Consider the following 21,494-nt stretch of genomic DNA (forward strand, 5'->3'; position numbering starts at 1 on the left):
CATTCAGTCTATGGGAATAAAAGAAATTTTGGTACCCCCCCTATAACTTTTTCCCCCTGGACCAAACCTTACCAAACTTTTACAAAAGAAATTAAGAGTGGACCATATACTTTTTTTGCAAAGTTTGGTGAAGATTCGTCCACGGGGAGCGAAGTTCCTATGGGTTTAGCAATTTAACCATAACTACAGGGCCGCTACCGCAGCTATGTAATATATATATACCCTGCTGTACATTATAAGGATGCTGCACGCCGCTAAGACCAAATAGGAAAAAACCTGCACGCTGAGTTCCTTTACAAGGCCACAGAACACCAAGGTGACCTACAATATATCTTTTATGTATGGTAGGGGATATTTTATTCCTTATTATAGATGGCCATTCAATGGGCCTCATAAATTTGTTGGTGTGGGACAAAACGGGTGCTCATTTGGTTGCTGGCACTTTTTTTAGGGGTAACGGAATTAATGCTTTTTTTCCTGTTCCGCCAAATAATGAATTTGGAGGGAAGGTGGAAGACATGCCTCCAAAAACAAGCTGGATTTAAATCTGCAGTTTTAGCGCCAACAATCGCCAGATTTGCCATGTGGTAAATCCACCTACCATATGCCAAACATACCCATGCATAGTTTTTGATTGTGTATGCTTTTTTGTAATAAAATCCTTGCAAAGACAACCTGTTTTTTCAAAATACTTTATGAGCAACGCACACTTCAATTCTGGCACAAAGCACCACCGATTGAGCAATATTACTATCATATTCCAAAATAATAGCACATACATTATTACTAATGGTGATTTATATCATGTCTAATGAAAGGCTCATCAAGCTTGTAAGCGCTTGACTATGTCATGTTGCATAGCATCGTCTTGTCCCTAAAGAGAGCACCATGGTCTTGTCCAACAGGACTTCATTCACTCCCTAATCCCCTTTTCCCTTGTGGCATGTAAACCTTCGTATCATAGAGTATTACTTTACCAATGAGGGTGTATGATCGTTTTTGCTTACACGTGATAATTGGATATCGATACCTGCATATATTTCGAGAAACAATTAGAGAATATGGCAGTCATTTTCTCTAATGCTGCAGTTTCCTAAACTGTGTCCCACAAAATCAGCTGAATGGGAACTTCCAGTGATTTCAAGCATTGGGCCCAAGTCAGGCTGGCCCCAGTTGGCAAGTGATATTAGGATTTATAGTGTGGCTTGATTATGATTAAGCGCCTTGGAGTATGTCACCCAACACAAGAACCAGGGGATTCAGTGGCACATGGATACCCCTCATTCCTTCTATCCTAGACAAGATTTTTTCAAGAATATTGGTGCCCTTGGACAGGATCAGCATATATGGTGGGCTGGTTTAACCACGAGGGGTGAGCAAAATGACGGAATTTCATTATAGATTTATTTACTTATATACAGGGAGGAACAATGCTCTTTTGATAAAAAAAAAGAACATACAATAGACAGGAAGAAATGAGCCTCTTACAATGGGGTGAGTTTGAGGGACATTCTGAACAAGTTGGGAAGAGAGTAAATTGAACAGTCACCAGGGATAATACATAAGCGGACATACTTAGATTACAGACAATCTACATTAGACATTTTTAAGTGCAGGTGGCAGTATAGCCAGCTGTGCTCGGGATGTGACCATGATGGGTAAAGTGCTAGCGTGAGGCAGATAAAGTTAGGGACAGAGGTATGTTAGAGGCAAGGGAAAATGAACAAATCCATGTGGACTGTTTCTCGGATGTCCAGAAGAGGAGAATTCTGTGCAAGTGGAGGAAGAAGAGAAAACGACTGGAAGTGAGAGGAAGTACAGGAAGGGCGAGGTGCCACAAGGGTAGTTGAGGAGGCAGAGCTGAGACTATGAGGAGGCTTGTAGAGTTGGATAGACAAGGATAGATATAGTGGTGCCTTACTATGGATAGATTTATGAACCATATAAGAAATTTAAATCTGGGCCTGTTTTACATCATCAGCCATCCAACCTGGTGCTGGTAAAAGGAAATAGGTATACAGTGAGGGACTTTGAAGAGAGTCCTGGTAGTAAATTATCTTGTTGAGAGAACAGAAAGTGTAGTTGGGGAGACAAAAGAGGATGTTGGAACAGTAGTCCAGTTTAGAGAAGATAAGAGTGGTTATGAGATGCTTGGCAGTGTTGAAAGGAAGGATGTGCCTGATTTTTACTAATATTTGGGAGGTTGAGGTGAGCTACTGTTGTAGTTATGGCGAAGGTGTGAGAAGGATCATAGATGATGCTGAGGTTTCTAGTTGAAGAAGAGTAGGGGAGAGTGCCAGGACAGAACAGGATAGGCAGAGGAAGAGAAGAGAGAGCATTTAGCGGTATAAGAAGACCACCTCTGTTTCTGCAGAGTTCAACATCAGCGAGTGGCAAGCAATCCGATATTAAATGGTAGAGAGACAGTTGGGCATTTTGATAGAGAGATCAGGAGAAGATAAGAAGATTTGGATGTTGCCTGAGAAGATTTGGTACGAGAACCCAAAGGAGGAGATGATTGCACCAAGAGCAGAGGTGTAGAGTGTATAGTGGAGTGGGCACAAGACAGAGGGCCTCATTCTGAGATTGGAGGTAGTCATGACGCTATTTGCGCCATGACTGCCTCCAATAACGGTACCGGCATCGGTCTCGTTCAATGGGGACTTACCGGTGTAGTCCGACTTTTGCAGGACCGTTAAGTCCCCATTGAACAAACCATTCCCCAATGGGGATGTAGCTAATAACGGTACCGCAAATTGCGGTACCATTGTTAGCTCTGAAGTCCCTTAGCGGGTCCCATCCATAACGCCTGGTAAAACCAGGCGTTGAAGGACGGACCCGCTAAGGGAACTCGTAGTAGGGCAGTAAGGGATTACCAGCACTGGTCTCCTTAACGGTGCCCAGTATCCCTTACCGCCCTACTCCTAATGAGGCCCAGAGTCTTTTGAAACACCAACAGAGGAGTGAGTTGAGAGTTGTTGTTTATCCAGAAGACAGCGAATTGGCATGGTGCCAGGTAGGATTCAATACAGGCAAGGGTTTGATCCCAAATCCTCAGAAGAAAGAGAATATTAAGGAGATCAAAGTGATGGAGAGTGTGAAAGGCAGCAGACAGGTCAAGGAGAATAAGGATAGAGGATATGTTGAAGTGCTTAGCAGAGGCGATGAAGTTGGGCACATTCATGAGAGAAGTTTCTGTGGAGTGATAGAAGCGGAAACCTGCTTGTAGTTGGAGTTGAAGGTCGTGGATGTCTAGGAAATTTATATGGTGGTTGAACACAACCCTATGAAGCACTTTAGTGTAGTTCAGAAGGAGAGATACAGGGTAAAAGTAAGCTGGTAAGTGCAGGTCAGCACCTTGCTTTTTTAGGTTAGGAATGACCATTGATGTTTTGATGTTTTGAAAATAGAGTGAAAGCAAGCAGAGTCAAAGCACAGGTTAACGAGTTGAGTGAGGTGAGAGGCCATTAAAGGGGCAATAGGTTTGATTAGCTAAGAAGAAAAAGAGTCTGATGGGGCACAAGAGAGGTGAGCCTTCATCAGCAAGGATGGGAATTTTTCAGTATTAGTATGACTAAAGTGGGAGATAGAGACAGAGGATGATGTTACAGTAAACAGAGTGTAGAATGTTGGAGGAGAGAGTGTGATGAAGGTCAGGAGAGAGTCTTGAATTCTTGATTGTTTGTAGTGAAGTATTCAGTTAGGTCATTAGCTGTGAGAGTGGAGTTGATAGTCATAGGGCCTCATTACACGTTGTGCGTTAAGGGATTAACGTTGCCGGTAATGGAATACCGGTATCGTTAAATCCCAACCCCAATTACGACCCGGCTCACCGCTATTAGCGGCACCGCTAAGTACGGTGCCACTAATAGCGGCGTGTCCGCGGGCGCGTGACCCTACATCCCGTAAATAGTGGCATGTCGCTAATAGCACACCATCACAAGCCATGCGGGCATGCAAATAGCGGCATGGTAAAGCCCCAAAAACCCCTTACCGGCAAGGCGCTAATACCGGCATCGCGAACCACCCGTTAAGAGAACTGAGCAGTGTTCCCACCTACCACAGGTTGACAAAATCAGCACAGGTGGAGGCAATGGAGACTGTGGAAGCACAAAAGGAGCACACCACACCCCTTCACACACCCCTTCCCACACCAAGATGGTTCCAATACTAGCAGCATTTCATGGGCTGGAGGATATGATTGCAGTGCAGCACCAACAACAACAGGCAGCACAGAGGAGACGCAGGAGGAGGAGGAGGAGGGCAAGACAGGCGCAGCAAGCACCACAAGGGCACCTAGTAATACCACAGAGGCCGCCACTAATCCCCAGGATCCGAGCCAGTCCATTTAACCTAACCCCTGAGCAGATACACACCCTGTACCGTCTGGACCGGGATACCATCACCAGCATTATGGACATGATACATGACGACATTGTGAGCCTCATAGACATCAGAACTGTCATCCCCCCTCTATTGAAGGTGGTGACCGTGCTCCACTTCCTGGCCACAGGCACCTACCAGCATACAGTGGGGCAGATGCATGGCATCTCACAACCAGTATTCTCACGCACGCTGAACCAGGTACTCAATGCCCTCCTGAAGCATGCACGTGAACACATATTCCTGCCACGGACTGCCCAGGAGATCGCAAACCCCAAAGTTGGCTTTTATTCACTGGCAGGCATCCCAAGTTGCATCAGGGCCATCGACTGTACACTTGTGGAATTGGTGGTCCCACATCACAATGAAGTAGTCTACCGAAACAGAAAGCAATTCCACTCTATCAATGTCCTAATGGTATGTGACGCAACCAAGATAATCACACATTGTTGTGCCCGATTTCCCGAATCAACCCATGATTCAATGGTCCTGCGGAACTCAACCATACCATGCTACATGCAGCGACATGCCGGACAACGTTCGTGGCTACTTGGTGAGCAGCAGGGCAAGCACATGGCAGTGTGATTTGGGGGGGAGAGATACATAGTCCAACTGGGTGTGATTGGGGCGGGGAGAGATACATACTCCAACTGGGTGTGATTGGGGGGAGAGATACATACTCCAACTGGGTGTGATTGGGGGGGGAGAGATACATACTCCAACTGGTTGTGATTGGGGGGGAGATACATACTCCAACTGGGTGTGATTGGGGGGGGAGATACATACTCCAACTGGGTGTGATGGGGGGGTACTTACTCCAACTGGGTGTAGACAGCCGTCCGTAGGACAAATGGACATACAGATGTACACCAATGTCCATCAGGGAAGGCCACAATGTACTTGAGAAGAACCCACATGCAATTTGAAGATTCACAACATTGAGAACAATCCAGGTTTCCAAATATCACACATCCATCCACATCCACCTTGCACCTCATGCCACACCACATAATACACAAATGTGCAACATGGCGTCAAGATAGTTATACAGAATTAGCGCAGCACAACATCAATAAAGCAATGGGCCCTTGAATGCATGCAAAGGGATCACCCCTAGCCATAGCATTGAACCACGCACCTATAGCACCACTGAAGTGATGCTTCACAGCATGGCAACATCGATGTCGGAATGGCAGTACACTAGCAGTGTGGTATCAATTTTGCCTGGGCCCAGGGACACCTAAGACTTGGCCTCACCCGGGACATGTCAATTACTGTCGGAGGCATGAATGGGGGATGTCCACTTGCAGGGTCGAGCTCACCTTTGCACATTGCAGTCACACAGATCGTCTGCATGCATGCTGGTAATCGTGGATTTCAATCACAATGCAAAGTTGATTTGTGTGATATGTACAGGCCGCTCTTAAGGTGAACAGTAACAGGTCCCCATTCTTCCCCCCATACAGGTGATGCCAGCTATCCCCTGAAGAGGTGGCTCCTTACCCCTGTACGGAACCCACAGAACAGGCACGAAGTGGACTACAATCGTACACATACCCGTACCCGCATCGTGATTGGGCAGACTTTTGGCCTTTTGAAGACACGGTTTAGGTGCATTAGCAGGTCTGGTGGTGCTCTCCTGTATGGCCATGAGATGGTGACCAAGATCACCATGGCATGTGTCATGCTGCACAATATGTGTATCAGACGGAAAGTGCCACTGGCCCCTGACGTTGAAATACAAGCACCTGATGAGGATGATGATGGTGATGAGGACGGAGGTGACGGGGATGCAGGTCATGCAAGAGGCGATGCCAGGAGGGACGTGATGTGAAACAGCATCTGATCAACCAAATATTCTGAGTAACATGGTTTCACTCAGTAGGATGGATATGGGTAGTAATACACTGGTGTCTGTGTTGAAGCGCACAATGGACCCTGCCACCAATAAAGTACACATACACAATGAAGAAGTCCAAGCCTGTGTTTTGATTAATCACCAGTGTATTAAGGAATATTAAGATGTAAAAGTGCATGTCCCCAACTATCCCACCACCCTTCCCCCCTCCCCCACAGCAGTCCCGAAACACCCTTCCCCCCTCCCCCCACAACAGTCCCGAAACACCCTTCCCCCTCCCCCCACAACAGTCCCGAAACACCCTTCCCTCCTCCCCCCACAACAGTCCCGAAACACCCTTCCCCCCTGCCCCCTTCCCCCACAACAGTCCCGAAACACACTTCCCCCCTCCCCCCTCCCCCGACAACAACCCCTTATGTGTCTGGCACAATGTTGTTGTCCTGCTGCACATGTGGAAGGTTGACCCTGCAGTCCCTATTCCCCATTGCCACCACCAGCATCAGGAGGACGGGCTGACGTGCGCCTCGTGGTGCGCGTGGAGAGGCGGAGGGAGCTTGTATGCCTCGAACTAGCGGATGATGATGTGGCTGTCTGTCCCTGTGGTGGTGGTGGGAACTGGTGGTCCATCGCGTCCGCTATACGCGTGAGGACCTGCCTGAGTTGGCCAATCTCCACACACAGCCTGTAAGTACAGGCTTCAATCGCCTCCCTTGAGTGCCTGGCAGTCTCTGTTATCTCCCACCTGAGATGGGCAGCCTCTTCCACATGCTGCCCAACCAGCACAGTTATATCCTCTTGGCGCTGTCTGATGCTGGCTAGGTCAAGGGCACTGTGGCGTGCTCGTGGTGTGGTTGCTGCACCTTCCTCTGCAACCAGGACATCTGGTGAAGCCACCGGTGGACTACTGCACCCTCCCGTGTTGTCCTCGCCAGACTGGCCATGGACACTGGACCCTGGAGTTTGCTGTGGAGTTGCCTCTGGGGTTCCTGGGGGGATTGGGTGTGCATTTCCATGGAGAACTCCATCGGGTCCTCCACATCTGAGAGTGGCGCTGTGACTGCCGCCTCACCTGTGGAACTTGTGGCAGCGGAGGGTGGGCCCTCCGTGGCTGGAATCTGTGGTGTGGGTTCACATCTGAAGGTGTGGCAGTTGTTGCTGGTGTGGACTGCGGTATGGTAGCAGTGGCGCTCTGACGATGTTTGGCACTCTGCATGGGAACACTTCTCCCTTTGCCCCTTGATGTAGTGGGGGTGTCCCCTGTGTCCTGTGGCTTTGGTTTTTTCTTGGCAGGGGGTGCCTGAGTCGCAGTGCCAGGTTCTTCACTGTCTGTATGTGAGCCTGTGGGGGACAAAGAGGGGGATGGCATTGGTGACGGTTCAATGTACTTCATGCAGAATACGTTAATCATGCTGTTGTGTGCATTGGGACTTCATTGGTAGGGATGCAGGTGATGGGTCTGTTGAGTGGGTCATCCATGCATGGTTCTGTGTGGCACTTGTCTGTGGTGATGCGTGCATGTGTGTGTGTGTGTTTGGGTTTGACACTGACATGGCCAGGGTTGTATGCATGTATGGATTTTGGCGCATCCATGAGGTGAATCTGGGCTCACATTTGGGGGGACCTCAACATTCACAGTGCAAAGTTTCATGTGTACACTCACCTCCATCTGATGTAGTGGTCACACCATGCTCCATGCTCCCGACTCCCTCAATTGATTCAACACCAATCGTGTTGGCGCAGGTCTCCTCCCACTCCTTCAATTTTATTGGCGAATCGGCTCCACCTCCTGTGGCCATGGCCATGTTGCGGTTCGCAGACAGGATGCTGCGGACCCGAAGGCAGAGATCATCCCACCGCTTTCTGCACTCCCGGACAGTGCGGGTGGTGGTGCCCACCGCGCTCACTTTCAGGGCAACCTCTGCCCAGATAGCCTTCTTCCGGATCAGGGTCTCCCGCTGCATGTCGTTTGAAAATACTGCGTCAGCATTCGCTGCAAGGGTCTCAGCATTGTTAGCTCCTCGTTGGTGAACTTCTCCTTGCGCTGGCGGTCGGTTGTTTTTTTTATAACCTTAGGCATGGCGAGGGAATCCTTGTGGCTTTGGAATGGCACAGTTCTCAAAATAGGTCCAGGGGGCAGAGGATGGCAATGGATTGTGTTTTTAAAGATGGCCACCGTGCTCTTTCCCGTTCCTGTGCGATGACGCTATTTCCGGTTCCGCTATTTAACGGTGACCGCTAATTGCGGTGACCGCTATTAGTGGTGACCGTTGTTTGCATGTTGCGGGAGGTCGGAAGTGCTATCAGCGCTTTCATCTGTGCTGCTAAGGGTCTTTTTGGGGTCTTTAGCGGCATAGTGGTAGGGTCATTACCGGCATGGCTCGTGTCCGCGTACTCGTAATGGTACGCTATTAGCAGCCTCATGCCAAGGCGGACACGTTAATAGCGCCATGCCGGTAAATGTCGATTTTTAGTGCACAACATGTAATGAGGCCCATAGATTTAGAAGGAGTGAGGAGTGCGTTCAGGGTGCCTTGTAGCCAGCATGGATGGTTGGTGTGAGCGTCAATGAGGGTGAGGTAGAATTTCCTTTTTTGCTCCATCAAGAGAGGACTTGAGCGAGTTCAGAGCAGAGAGGTAGATTTGCAGGTCCCCATGCAAGTGGATAGGCCTCCATTTGCACAGCAGCTGAGTCATGTCTGTGCAGAGTCAAAGTAAGCAGTGGGAAGTGAGAGGAGAATGAGTCATTTAGTAGGGATTGGAAGCTTGAGAAGGCTGTGATGGTGGAAGAGGCATCAGGTGTGAAGGAGGAGAGTGGGAACTGTAGATCCGAGAGAAATGGAGAAATAACAGAAGGTTTAAATTTCCTTTTAGTAATAGGTGAGGCAAGTGTTGTGGAGAGGTCCGGGGGTGTAAAAGAGATGGTGTTGAAAACAATTGAGTGACAGTAGTATTAGTGAGAGAGGTGGAGATGAATAAGAGATCCAAAGAGTTACCCCCTGCAGGGGTAATTAGATTATGGATAGAGTGGAGAGTGTAGTCAATAAGAAAATAAATAAGTTCAGATTTCTGAGAAGTAGTTGGAGAAGAAAGGTTAAAGTCACCTAAGAGAATGAGGTGATGTTTAGTGGAAAGAGAATGAAGGAGTTGGCAAGATCATCAAAGAATAGTTCAGTGGGACCAAGCGGGCAATAGATGGAGATGATGTGAACGGAATAAGGCAGAAAACAATAGTACAGATGGTGAATACAAAATAGGTAGGAGACAACTCAGCATTGGAGATTTGTGAGGCATTGACAAGGGAACAGATTAGGTGTCTGACTCCTCCACCGCTGCCAATCAATTGAGGAGAGTGAATGAAGAATTGTTTGGAGTTGTGTAGGGCCACCAAAGTGGCATTGTCAGATGGAGAAATTGAGGTTTTTAGTGATAGCAAGAAGGTCTTTGGGAGGAGATAATGGGCGTGTTGTTGCATACAGATTGGGCATTCCACATTGTAATGTTCAGCTGATGCAGTAAGGAAGAGTAGAGAAGTTGAGTCAGAGAAAGAGAGTTGAAGTGGATGGTTGTTAGAAGAGGTATAGTTGGCTCGTTGGCTGTGTTTGTTAGAAGTAGGTGGAAGAGATATGGAGTAGTGAGAGTTTAGAGTTGTGAGTTTTATAGTAGGTATAGGAAAGAAGGAAGTTGTAGTATGATTAGAGATATAAGTAGATGGAGCAGCAGGAGGAGCAGGAGTGAATGCCTTATAGGTGTGTAGTACAGTGTGGAGAGACAGTACGGTCATTAGGAAGCTTGGGGTACTCACAGTCGCAGCATGTAGGAAGGCAAACGCTCATAGGATAAGAGGGAAAGAGGCTGGTCAACAGCTGTTATTCACCCTTAGCAGTTCCGCCCTTCACTGGGACACATCTAAGGAGTTCTGAAGGAATGACACAAGCACTCGCAACCTGATAACATATTCCATCAGTGGTTCGTCTCTCTGCTATTGTCCTTGGTGTTGCTGAGATTAGGAGATTTCTTCCTGATTGTTGTTCCCAGAGGAGCCTCTTGTGGCATTCAGCTGGAGAGCAGACCCAACATGTCACAATTGCAAAATGGCCACGGGAAGTAAAATCATCAATCCAAATGGCCAGTGGAAGTGATGTCATCAAGCCAGATAGCCACGGGAAGTGAAGTTTAAGTCATAAACGGAAAGTGAAAACCAGAAGGGATGATACACGGTTTCTTCACTTGATCACCCAGTCCATCAGTGGTTGGTTTCTCTTCTATTGCACCAAGTGTTGCTGGGATCAAGCAATGTCTTCCTGATTGTTGTTCCCAGAGTAGCCCTTTGGAGCCTTTAGCTGAAGATAAGGCTGATCCAAGGTGGTCGCAAGAAACAATGTCACTGATTCAAGATGGCACAGCAAGTGATGTTACCAATCCAAGATGGACACTGGAAGTGTTGTCACCAATCCAAGATGGCCACTCGAAGTGAAGTTCCAGAAAGAAAGCAAAGCTAAAAACCATTAAGTTATGAAACATGCTGTCATCACCTGATCGCCTTGTCCATCAGTCGTTGATCTTTCTGAAATTGTCCCTTGTGTTGCTCGGATGAGATGATTTTTTCCTGATTGTTTATTGCCAGAAGAGCCTCTTGTGGCTGTACGCTGGAGTAGAGCTGATCGAAATTGGATTATTCCGATCAGCCAATTTCCCCTGTGGAGCATAATTGGCTCTTTCAGGCCTCTAATTTTTTAAAGAGGATCGGTGCCCCAAAAAAACAAACTTGCAGGAAAAACTAATTTGCTGAGCAAAAGGAATCCACCCAAAAATAAGGCAGAAGATTTAAAAAGATGCTAGGCTGGCAAAGGGGAATCAGTGGCATTTTTCAGCAATTCCAGCTGTAACTTGGCACCCCTAGACTACCCACCCCTAGACTACCCACAGATGACCAGTTTCTCCAACAAAGGGAACAATTGATTAGCATGCTCTTGAGTAGATGGTGGGGGGGAAGTACCACCTGAAGAAGATTGTGTAGGTGCATTCATTGATTGCTGTACTGCGAATGTAGGTTAGTTTCATGAAGATTTCTTGCATCAAGTAATCAATAAATCTTTGTCAGAAAGCTTAACACGTTTTGTGGGATGCCAGTTCCTGTAGCTTTATTGAGGTTGGAGCTTCTGTGATTTGCGGCAGGAGCCTGATCAATGACATTTGTAATGTCATCTTTGATGTCCTGGGTGTTAGTCTTAGCAGTGCACTGTGGTGGCGCGAGTTATGGTTGTTTAGCTTACCATAACTGGCGAATTTCTGTTTTTCGGTTTTACTTCCCTTTAACAAAGTTTTTTCTTTGAATTTCATAGGTTTTTATTAGTCCAACTTAACCATAACGTCCCTTTAACGACGTGTTTTCAGCGAATATATATATATATTCGAAAAAAGGGGGAAAACCAATTTCCCAGAACCAGAATAAAACCGGGAAAAGCTTAACCAGTGGAGTGCACTCCCAGGAACAGCAGAGGAAGTCGTTGGTGACTCTCTGCACAGAGGCAAAACACAGTCCAAAGTTTTTACCAGACTAACAGTGCTTTATTAAATGTCAGCATGGCAAGGAAAGAATCAAGAAACGACGCGTTTCACGGTGCACAGACCGCTTGATCATGTTTAAAAGTGCAAACATAAACAAGGTGACTTTAAAAAGGGTTCTTAGTCTCTATGATCTCTGTATAGGATAGAATGTATCCATTTCACACACGGTGCTTTTACCACATTTCAAAGGCAGACATCTTTAAATGTATAAAAAGCTTTGTAATTACTGCAACATTAGTGCACATTGAAGATGCTTCTTGGTATATAAGTCTCCTTTATCAGCGATATTTACATGCATTTTTAGCACTTGCTCAATCGTTAAACTGAAATAATAAATAGTTTAACAACTCACATGTTATAAATAACATAACCTCATGAATAATTAGCGCTTAGTGCGTTTCATGCCAAATGGAAAAGTAAACATATTCAGAGCATGATAAAACTCTTAATGCATATAATGGTTTTCGTTTCGCTTCCGTGACTTTTAGTAGCAGCCTCAAAAATATTTGCACATTGAAAACACTGTGTGTGTGTGACCTTTTCCTGCCGTGACCAAGTGTATTGCTAGATCAAACATGCACCTGTTTGAATCAGATGCAGAATTCTGATATTCACACAGAACCCATTATTAGATTTAATTATGAGCAGAGAAATAAACAAAGGATGTTACTAGCATTCCTCAATTAGTCATATGCTGTGAGGTTTAATGGGACATAAGAATTAGATGTACTGCTCTGTGCAAAATTACAAGACTGCACCAGCCCAAATACATAGTTCCAAGTGAACTGGTCCTGGTTTCTAAAGTGCTAGTTGCCTTTTTGCTATAAAGTGCCAAGTGCATGTCTTACATAAAGTGCAAAGTGCCTAATATAAAGTGCATGGTGCCTGTAAACATTTGACTTGTGCAAAATGGCAAAGGGATGGTTACAGTATACACGTTACACCAAAAATTTCAGTCTTTAAAAATAGTTCACAAAGACTGCATTGTAAAAAACAACATTCTTGCACAGCATGGGTCTAAAATTCAAAAAATCATGTATTGGGTTCGGAAGTAATATATAAAAAGGCAGAAAAAGAAAAGGAATAACAGAGCAGAGACAGGATAACAAATACCCGATTATGTATGTAACCTTGGCGCACTTTCATGAAACAAAATTAGAAAAAAGCATAATGAAAAACAATGTATCACAATTCTAAAAACAGAAATATATCCTCTGCTATGCTAGGGGTAGGGTGAAAAAGTTCATGCTCAAATGAGCCCTATAGAATAATCTATATACTGAACCCAAGAAGGGTTCCCCTTAAGCAAAAGCAGTGCGGATACAAACATAACCTCAGACCCTACGGGGAAACTCACTGACCGCTGGCATCTACATTGCATGCCTATAGTTGAAAAAGAAAAGCGGAAATATAGAATTAAAAAGGCAAAGAGTAGAGCAAAAAGAAAGGCAAGTAGAGAATAAACTGCAAGAATAAAGCTAACTATAAAGAATCGATAAGAGAAATGCAGTCAAAAACCAGAAAGGATCATATAGAAATGCCAAATAGGGATACCTTATAAAAATACCTTATAAAAATATCTCATAAAAAATACCATATATGAATTTCACACGTCAAGCTTAGTACATCTGATTGAGAGCCCTCAATCAACTTGTGGATCTCAGACTGTTAGTATACTAATTGGTCCCAAGGAATATCTATGCAGTCTCACATATAAAATATATAATTAATAAAGAACGTAAATCAGGAAGGCTCTCTCATTACAACTAATATGGAAAAGAGAGAAAGGGTGGAAAAGGAAAATGGAGGTAAAGGTTGAGAACAGAATGGAAACGTTGTCTCTTGTGTGTTCCAGAAAGAGAAGAACAGCAATATAGCTCTTGATAACATCACTTAAGGGAAAAGATTGTTGTCATTAAGTCCCTAAAAAAGTATAAAGTTCTTCATCTAAGTTATGACCTCTTGGTTTCTTCGTGTCAAGATCAAGAATGCATTTGGTTTCCAACTGTCTCAGTGCCAATTCCCTATTTCCACCCCTAGGGTGTTTGGCTATGGTGTAAATGCCAAAGTATGTAAAACCATCTAGCTTTCCATCATGTACTTCTTTAAAGTGTAAAGCCATGGGATATGTTGCATCAACATTTTTAATGGCTCGAATGTGCTGCAACATCCTCAGCTTAAGTCTTCCTATGGTACTCCCAACGTACCACTTACCACAAGGACACGCGAGCACATAAACCACGTACTCGGTGTCACAGGTGATTCGCGATGTGATGGGAATATATATAAGTGTCCACCTTCTCATGGGCTAAACTCTATGATATCATTTCTTGGATTTCCTGTTCTGCTGATGCCTTTTAATGTGTTTTCATTGTATGTGTTTTTAGGGCAAGGATGCATTTGTTATGCACTCTGTTGACCCCTATGTTGTTTTCATCACTGCCTCATCTTGGATGCATTGTGGTAGCTCGAAATAGGCTAATTTATAAAACATTTGTTAATTTAGCTGCAGTGCTAAAGTTTGTCACATACCGTTATTTATTATAATGTTATTTCACTATTCAAATTTTGTTGAGTCCGGACCAACATCATTTTGATAATGTCGTGGAGTTGCTTTAGAGAGTCATTAAGTCCGTATGCGAGAGAGAAGATAGGCTTGTGTGGGCGATGGGCACATTGAAGCAGGTCTGTTGAGCAGGTGTTCACATCCGTTGCATTGTGGCTGCCAGCTCAATCAGGTGGTTTTGTTAAGCAGACATGTCTGCTGAACCTCTTCTTTTATGGAAAAAGAATTAGAATCAGGTATTCTTTATGACAGTTCACAATGAGGTTTTGCGATGTTCTAATGACATGTAGCGTCTAGCCACAGCTGCTTTGTGTGTTCATGAACCTGCTACCAAGTTTGGCGTGTGAACTGCAAGTGATGGGCTTGCATTCTACGTATTTGAGGCTTCCTCCAGCCCTGCCAGTGTTTTAATTTAACTACCACCTGCCCTACTGAAAGACGGCTGTTTTTGATGAACCAATTCTACTGCTGCACGAGCAGGAGAGGATTCACTTTTAGGGGACTTTTTCCAGGGGCGTTGCTAGGTCTGGAAAGGATCAGGGGCTAAGCTAATGTTGGGACTGTCGGGACTCGGGGCTAGCTAGCCTTTTGGTTGTAGCTCCCAAGCTTCTATCCGAGCTTACAACAAAAAGACCCGGGGATACAGCCCCCTAGTGACCACCACAGCAACACCTCTGACTTTCTCATCCTCATATCATACAGTAGGTGTGGGGCAGAGTAACTTCAGGGGAGATGACGGTGCCTTGGATTTGCAGAAAAGCTGAACACACTTGGGGATGATATGCTACAAAGGGTGAAGTGGATCAAGAGAAAGCCAGCAAGACCAGCGAGGCGAAGTGACTTCTGCTTAGATGTGGACTGCTGGTCACTTCATGAGGCATGGCTTATTGAATCGCCAAAGGAAGACATGAGAAAGCGAGGAGTACCATGGATGTGTGTCATGCATATCTTCACATATTATCTATTCCATTCGGGAGATGCTACTCCAGTCTTGGTTTCCACTTTGCATCATGGGGCGTGTTGTCCTGGAGGTCCCGATTATAGATCCAGCACTTCAAATCCCAGAATGCAAAGTTAAAACTGGGACTGAACTAGCGTCTCCTAAATGGGATGGAGGATGTTGATATATATGGTCATGCAGTGTATAGTAGATTGACTCAGGACTAGGCATTTTGGGATGACTGCTGGATTTATGAAGAGACTGGTGAGTTCAATTAACAGGCCGGAGTGTATTCTAAAACTCTGGTAGTGAGATGACTCTTCACCTTCGACATCCCTATAAGATTAAGGAGCTTCTCACTCAGCATCCCTCCAGTTCTCAATTCCTCAAGCATCAAAATCCCACATCTGTATGGGGGAGAGGAAGGGAAAGACTGTGACGATGAGGGAAAACAAAAGGAATAATGGGGATTACATATCTGCAGCCTTGGCATTACCCCCACACCCACTTCCTTGTCCAGTACTTAATAGCTAAGGAATACTATAGCTGAGGAGCTTTGGCTGCAAAATAACACTAATAAACACACACACACCAGGATTACTACAACACCTATGCAGTTGTTAATACTGAAATCTAAACAGAAGCAACATTTTATTGGTTTAAGAAAGGCAACACCAAAATTGTTTTCCAGGGGGATAGTCAAGCCTCGGTACTGATTACTCTTTACTTCTCTTCCAGCTCTACTTGTGTTTTACTGTGCAGCTATCTGCCCCAGCCTTTCTAGCCTCTACACTGCATGCTTGAAAGAAGAGTCCAACACCTGTCTTGCCCAGTCAGTTCCAGACCACTTGCTTTCATGATACACTTCATTACCTCCTGATGAAGTATTTTGGAGAAGAGGGGCTTTGTGCCAGCTGACATCAGTTCCTGTGTCATATTACAGTTTTAGAGGCTGACCTCTTTCCCCGCTGGAACTGATACAACTGTGAAAAGAGTTCGCAATATAGGAGCGGTTAAACCTTTGTGTTATTTAAATAATCAGCAAAGAGATGTCATATCTAGAGGCAAGGGAGGGTGAGTTACATTTTTCTAGTCTTTGGACATAACAAATATTATTCCACCAACCTTTTATAGAGATTTTAGTGAAATCTTTCCAATTCGATGTGATTAGACGTATTGCCAGAAGTATAAACAGGTCAAAAATAACAAAAGATGGATTCATCTTGACTTCTTTAAGAGGGTGCCTACCAAGAAGGATATTAGTTAAGTTAAATATAAGGGAAAAGAGGTTTTGAAGATCCATCTAAGGAAAATCCATACCTGGTTCCAAAACATATTTATTAGGGAGCATTTTAAAAATATGTGTCTAAAGACCCAGAGGTGGATTGACACGACCAGCATACATCATTATCAGCCAATTTGGGCAGACTTTTTTGATATTATTGGGGGGGGTAAAAAATGCACTATGTATAAAGAAATAAAGAGTCTGGGTTATGTTCGCCGATGTGGATATCATTTTTGTTTTGGACCAAATCATGGACCACATTTCCTCCCCATTTCTCACTGCAATTCAGTTGCTATACATTATTGGGAATTCATTGTGATCTCATAACCTTGTAGAAGTTGGATGCTTTACATCCAGGGATTCTATAAAATGCATTCTAGGAGGATCTACATGCAGCAGTTGAGAAGCATGTGCATTGCTAGCATCTAAGCATGCATTAATTAAATTAGAATATTGACTCAGAGGAAATGCTGGCAATACAAATTTATTCATACGTTCTTTTATGGAGACAATATTACCATCCACAATTATTTGATCCATGTATTTAATTCCTTTGCTAATCCACGTTTGGCAGAAAATAGGTCTATCATTTATGGTTATACATTTATTGCACCAAATAAGGGGAGAGATGGTGTCTGCAAGTTTGTTGATGAGATAAAACAGAAAGTCCTTCAGGTAAGAGCTGGTGAGACAGATAGTTTTGGAGAAGCTCAATTCAATTTGGATCCATTGAAAAGGAAAATTGTATCCTTGATATCAAATGGTAAAAACAGGCATTTTTCACCAATCAACCAGGTAGGTGGGTTTACGACTTCATTAACAAGGAACCAATTTCTGGGCTTGTTTGAGAACGAAAGCTCTGTGATAATTTTTGAAATTCAGAAAATTGACACCACCATTAACAGATGGATATCTTAACTTCCATGCAGACATTCTTTTCTTTTTCTTAGATCCCCATAAGAAATGAATACGTATTTTGTTAATAGACTTAAATAAGGAGGATGGCAAGGGAATATGGAACATTTGTAAGTAGTATAAAATCACAGGTGTAAATATAATTTCAATGGCCTCTACTCTTCCATACAAAGACAGGTATAATGGAGACCAGGTGGTAACACATTCATTTAGCTTGGATTGTAGTCTTTGTAGATTGATTTGAATTATTTGATGCAGTGAGGAGGCAATTGAGATACCTATGTAATCAATAGAAATAGGATTCCAGCTGAGACTAAACTGGATCAGTTTCTCTTTAACACAATAGGAATTCAGTCGAAGCATTTCTGACTTATCTTTGTAAACATTGATTGAGTCTAGTAGGTGTGGAAGTGACGTCGTTGGATTATCAAGAAAGATTAATATGTCATACGCATAAGCAGATAATTTAACTTCAAATTGCCCACATGTAATACCAACAATATCTTCATTGGTTTGTATCATTTCGTATCAGTTCTAATAGCAGCTCCAAGGGTAGTACAAATATAATAGGTGAAAGAGGACATCCTTGTCTAGTACCCCTATTCAGGTAGAATCTAGGAGAGTAGTGGTTATTAATAAAGATTGAGATTTTCGGGTCTGGGTATAGAAGTTTAACTAAACTGATATAACCATGCCCTATCCCATGTCATTTTAGTGCTTGGAATAGAAAGTCCCATTCAACACAGTCAAAAGCTTTTTCAGCGTCTAGTGCAATTGCCATATATGATTTTTGAATGTGATTTCTCTTTTGTATGTAATACAAGAGATTCATGAACAGTCTGGAATTTGCTCAGATGAATCTGCCTTTGACAAATCCAACTTGGTCCGGATTGTTCAATTTATACGTCAAGGATTATATTTTATTGGGTAAGATATTTACAAGGATTTTACAATCAGTGTTAATCAACAAAATTGGTCAATAGATCTTAGGTAATTCGCTATCTTTGTTGATTTTTGGGAAATAGTATTAGAAGGGCTTCTGCAAAGGAGCCCATTGACTTGCCTGCCCTAGAGAAAAACTTAACTCCAGCTATACAGCCTTTAATATAGATGGCAACATAATCAAGCTGGTAACCGAGGTAAAAACACTAGGCTTCTACCTTGGTTCCACTCTATCCCTCAAAAAACAAGTTAACTCCATGGCCTCATCTACAGCCTACACCTGCAAATTAATCAGAGCCTGCAGACCCTACCTCTCCAAAACTAACTGCATCACACAGCTAACGTCTTAATAATGTCTAAACTAGATTACTGTAACGCCATATACGCAGGTGCCAATAAAATTTATCATAAATGAAATGCAAATACTGCACAACAATGCTCTTAGAGCAGCCTTGGACTTACCCCGCAGAGAGCATATCACCAATATCAGGAAAGACCACCACTGGTTAAAAATTAGTGACAGAATTCTCCTCAAGACGCTATCTATAACTTACAAAGGTCTTAACAATACAGGGCCACCATACATAGCGGCTAGACTGACCAGAAAAACCTCCAGCCACCACACCAGAGCCTCCAGCCACCATCTGCTAGAAACCCCTAGATTCAGGCTAAAAAAATCGGGCGGTGCGAGTTTCCCCGTTAGTGCTGCCCAGGCCTGGAACGCACTTCCGTCTGCTCTAAGAGATGATCAACCATACTCTAGATTCAGATGTAAAGTGAAAAGTTGGCACCAGACTAATGACACCCGCTAAACTGGTCCCCGGCCTTGCCCTTGGATTTATGCATGTAAATACTCTGAAACTTGTACTCTACTGAAACTTGTAACATAGACTACCCTTTTCCCCCCTGTGTGATTTGATGTATATCTGCACTGTAAATTCTGTTATAACATGTATGCATTTACTGTATGTAACCAAGCTTTAGCTGTCATGATGCCTACCTCCAAGGAGCCAGGTCCGACCCAGCAACCCCAGAGGCAGGCATCATTTCCCCCAGGGGAGTGCCAGCGGGCCCAAGCTGGGGCCCTTTGGACACAGTCCTGGCGCCTTTGGCGCCAGGCTCATGTTGGACCTCTGTCCTGGCGCCTTAGGCGCCAGGCTCATAAAGCTAGACATGTGTTCATGTAGCTAGACATGTGTGCAAGTGTTTTAATGTGCACTTACCTGATGCAGACCATGCTGCCACATCCAGGCCCTCTTGAGGCCTGAATAGGAACTACTTTACCTGTGGGACTACTTTCCACCCGGGTGTGGTCGGGGAAGGATACATACCTGATCGGAGGAAGGATACACACTTGGAACTTCTTCCAAAGCTATTTAAACCACACCCGATCAGCAACTCACGCTTCGCGTTGTTCTGCTCCTCGCAGCTGGACTCTCACCGTGTCAGCTCCTGCATCTGGACTTCAGCCACGCCTGTCAGCATCCTGGGTCACCTGCAAAGGGAGACAAGAGACCTACCAGCTGAACTGCACCACGGAGAAATCACCGACGATCCTGAAAGGGAAGACATCATTTTTAAAAGCATTTTGTTACGATCGCTGCAGCGCTGCATTTCACTCACCTTTCCTGGGTTCCTCCATCTTCAGCAGCGATCATCCGGATACACAGCCACTTCCCAGAGCCTAGAGAAAAAGACAAGAATAAGAGGTGAGAGAAGGAAGGGAATAGGAAAAGCTCAGTTTCCTTCTAAGACTTACCTGTTGGGTCATTCCCATTTCATTTCGGGTCTTGCTGCTTCCAAGCATTTTCCGGACCCCTGCCCCTATGGGGAAAAAAGACAAAGACATTAGATGAGCGAATGCAAAAATATTACCTGAGCGCTCATCTAGGACTTACCAGATCTTTACTGGAACTGCACGTTTCACTTCGGGTCGGCGCCATATCTCCGGCATTCCGAACCCCGGCCCCTATGGGGAAAAGACATCAACATTAGCGCTTTGTTGCAAGAAGTCTCCAAAGGAATCTTCATTCATCACCTGAAAAAAGACAATGAACATTATTATTTAAAGTTTGAACTTTTGAACTTGCAACAGAACTTTTACAGCGCCTTACCAGTATAATCAAGCTTACCTGAACTCCCACCAAACCTCAATCCAGTGAAGTAACTGGGTTCAACGTGCCCCTGCGTCAGAAGCAGGATGGAGAGCTCGTCCTTTCAGACCCTAAGGTGAGACTTCACAGGGAATGGTGGAAGGGTATCGTGGAGGGTTGGAAGAGAGTGGGAGGCTTGAGCATAACTCAGTCAGTAGGTAATACTCCCTTTTCACGAACAGGGGAATATTCCTGCGAGCCGGAGAAGCCAGAGTAGAGGGCCCTTCCTGTCCATCTTCAGAGTCCTGCGCTTCACTATTGAAGAAGCATCAGCACTCGAAGCCAGACCTGCGCCTCCGTGGGAATCAGGTGAGCGTTACAGAACGCGAAGCCTACCCACAATTTCCCACCCGGGCGCTATGGAGACTTCCGAGACTGACCAGCTGGCCCAGCTTTTGGGGGAATTACGGGCAGAGGTGCACTCAGCCTGCCAGGAGACTAACGCTCTCAAAAGAGAACTGATCTTATCTAAGGAAAGAACTGATGACCTAGCCAAAAGGTTATTACAGGCCCAGGCAGGGCACACTCCTTTACCTAATTCCGGAGACATTTTCACATCAATGTGTTTGAGTAACCCGGTACAAATTAATCTACCTGGACACATGCCTTTGGCCCCGCCTGAACGTTTTGCGGGGGATCCCAAGAAATATGCCGTCTTTATGAACCAATGTCGTTTACACTTTCTATGCAGACCCGGAGCCTTCCCTAACGACCAGACCAAGGTAGCCTTTATACTATCTTACCTCAGTGGCAGTGCTGCCGATTGGTCTATTCCATTGGTAAATCAGGATGATCCCATTCTCCAGAATTTTCAGGGCTTCCAGGCCAGCATGGAAAGATTGTTCGCTCGACACTCTCAAGGACAGGCCCTTGATAACGAACTG

Source organism: Ambystoma mexicanum, chromosome 6q (genome assembly GCF_040938575.1).
Source record: "Ambystoma mexicanum isolate Mex_15411 chromosome 6q, UKY_AmexF1_1, whole genome shotgun sequence".
Classification (NCBI taxonomy): domain Eukaryota; kingdom Metazoa; phylum Chordata; class Amphibia; order Caudata; family Ambystomatidae; genus Ambystoma; species Ambystoma mexicanum.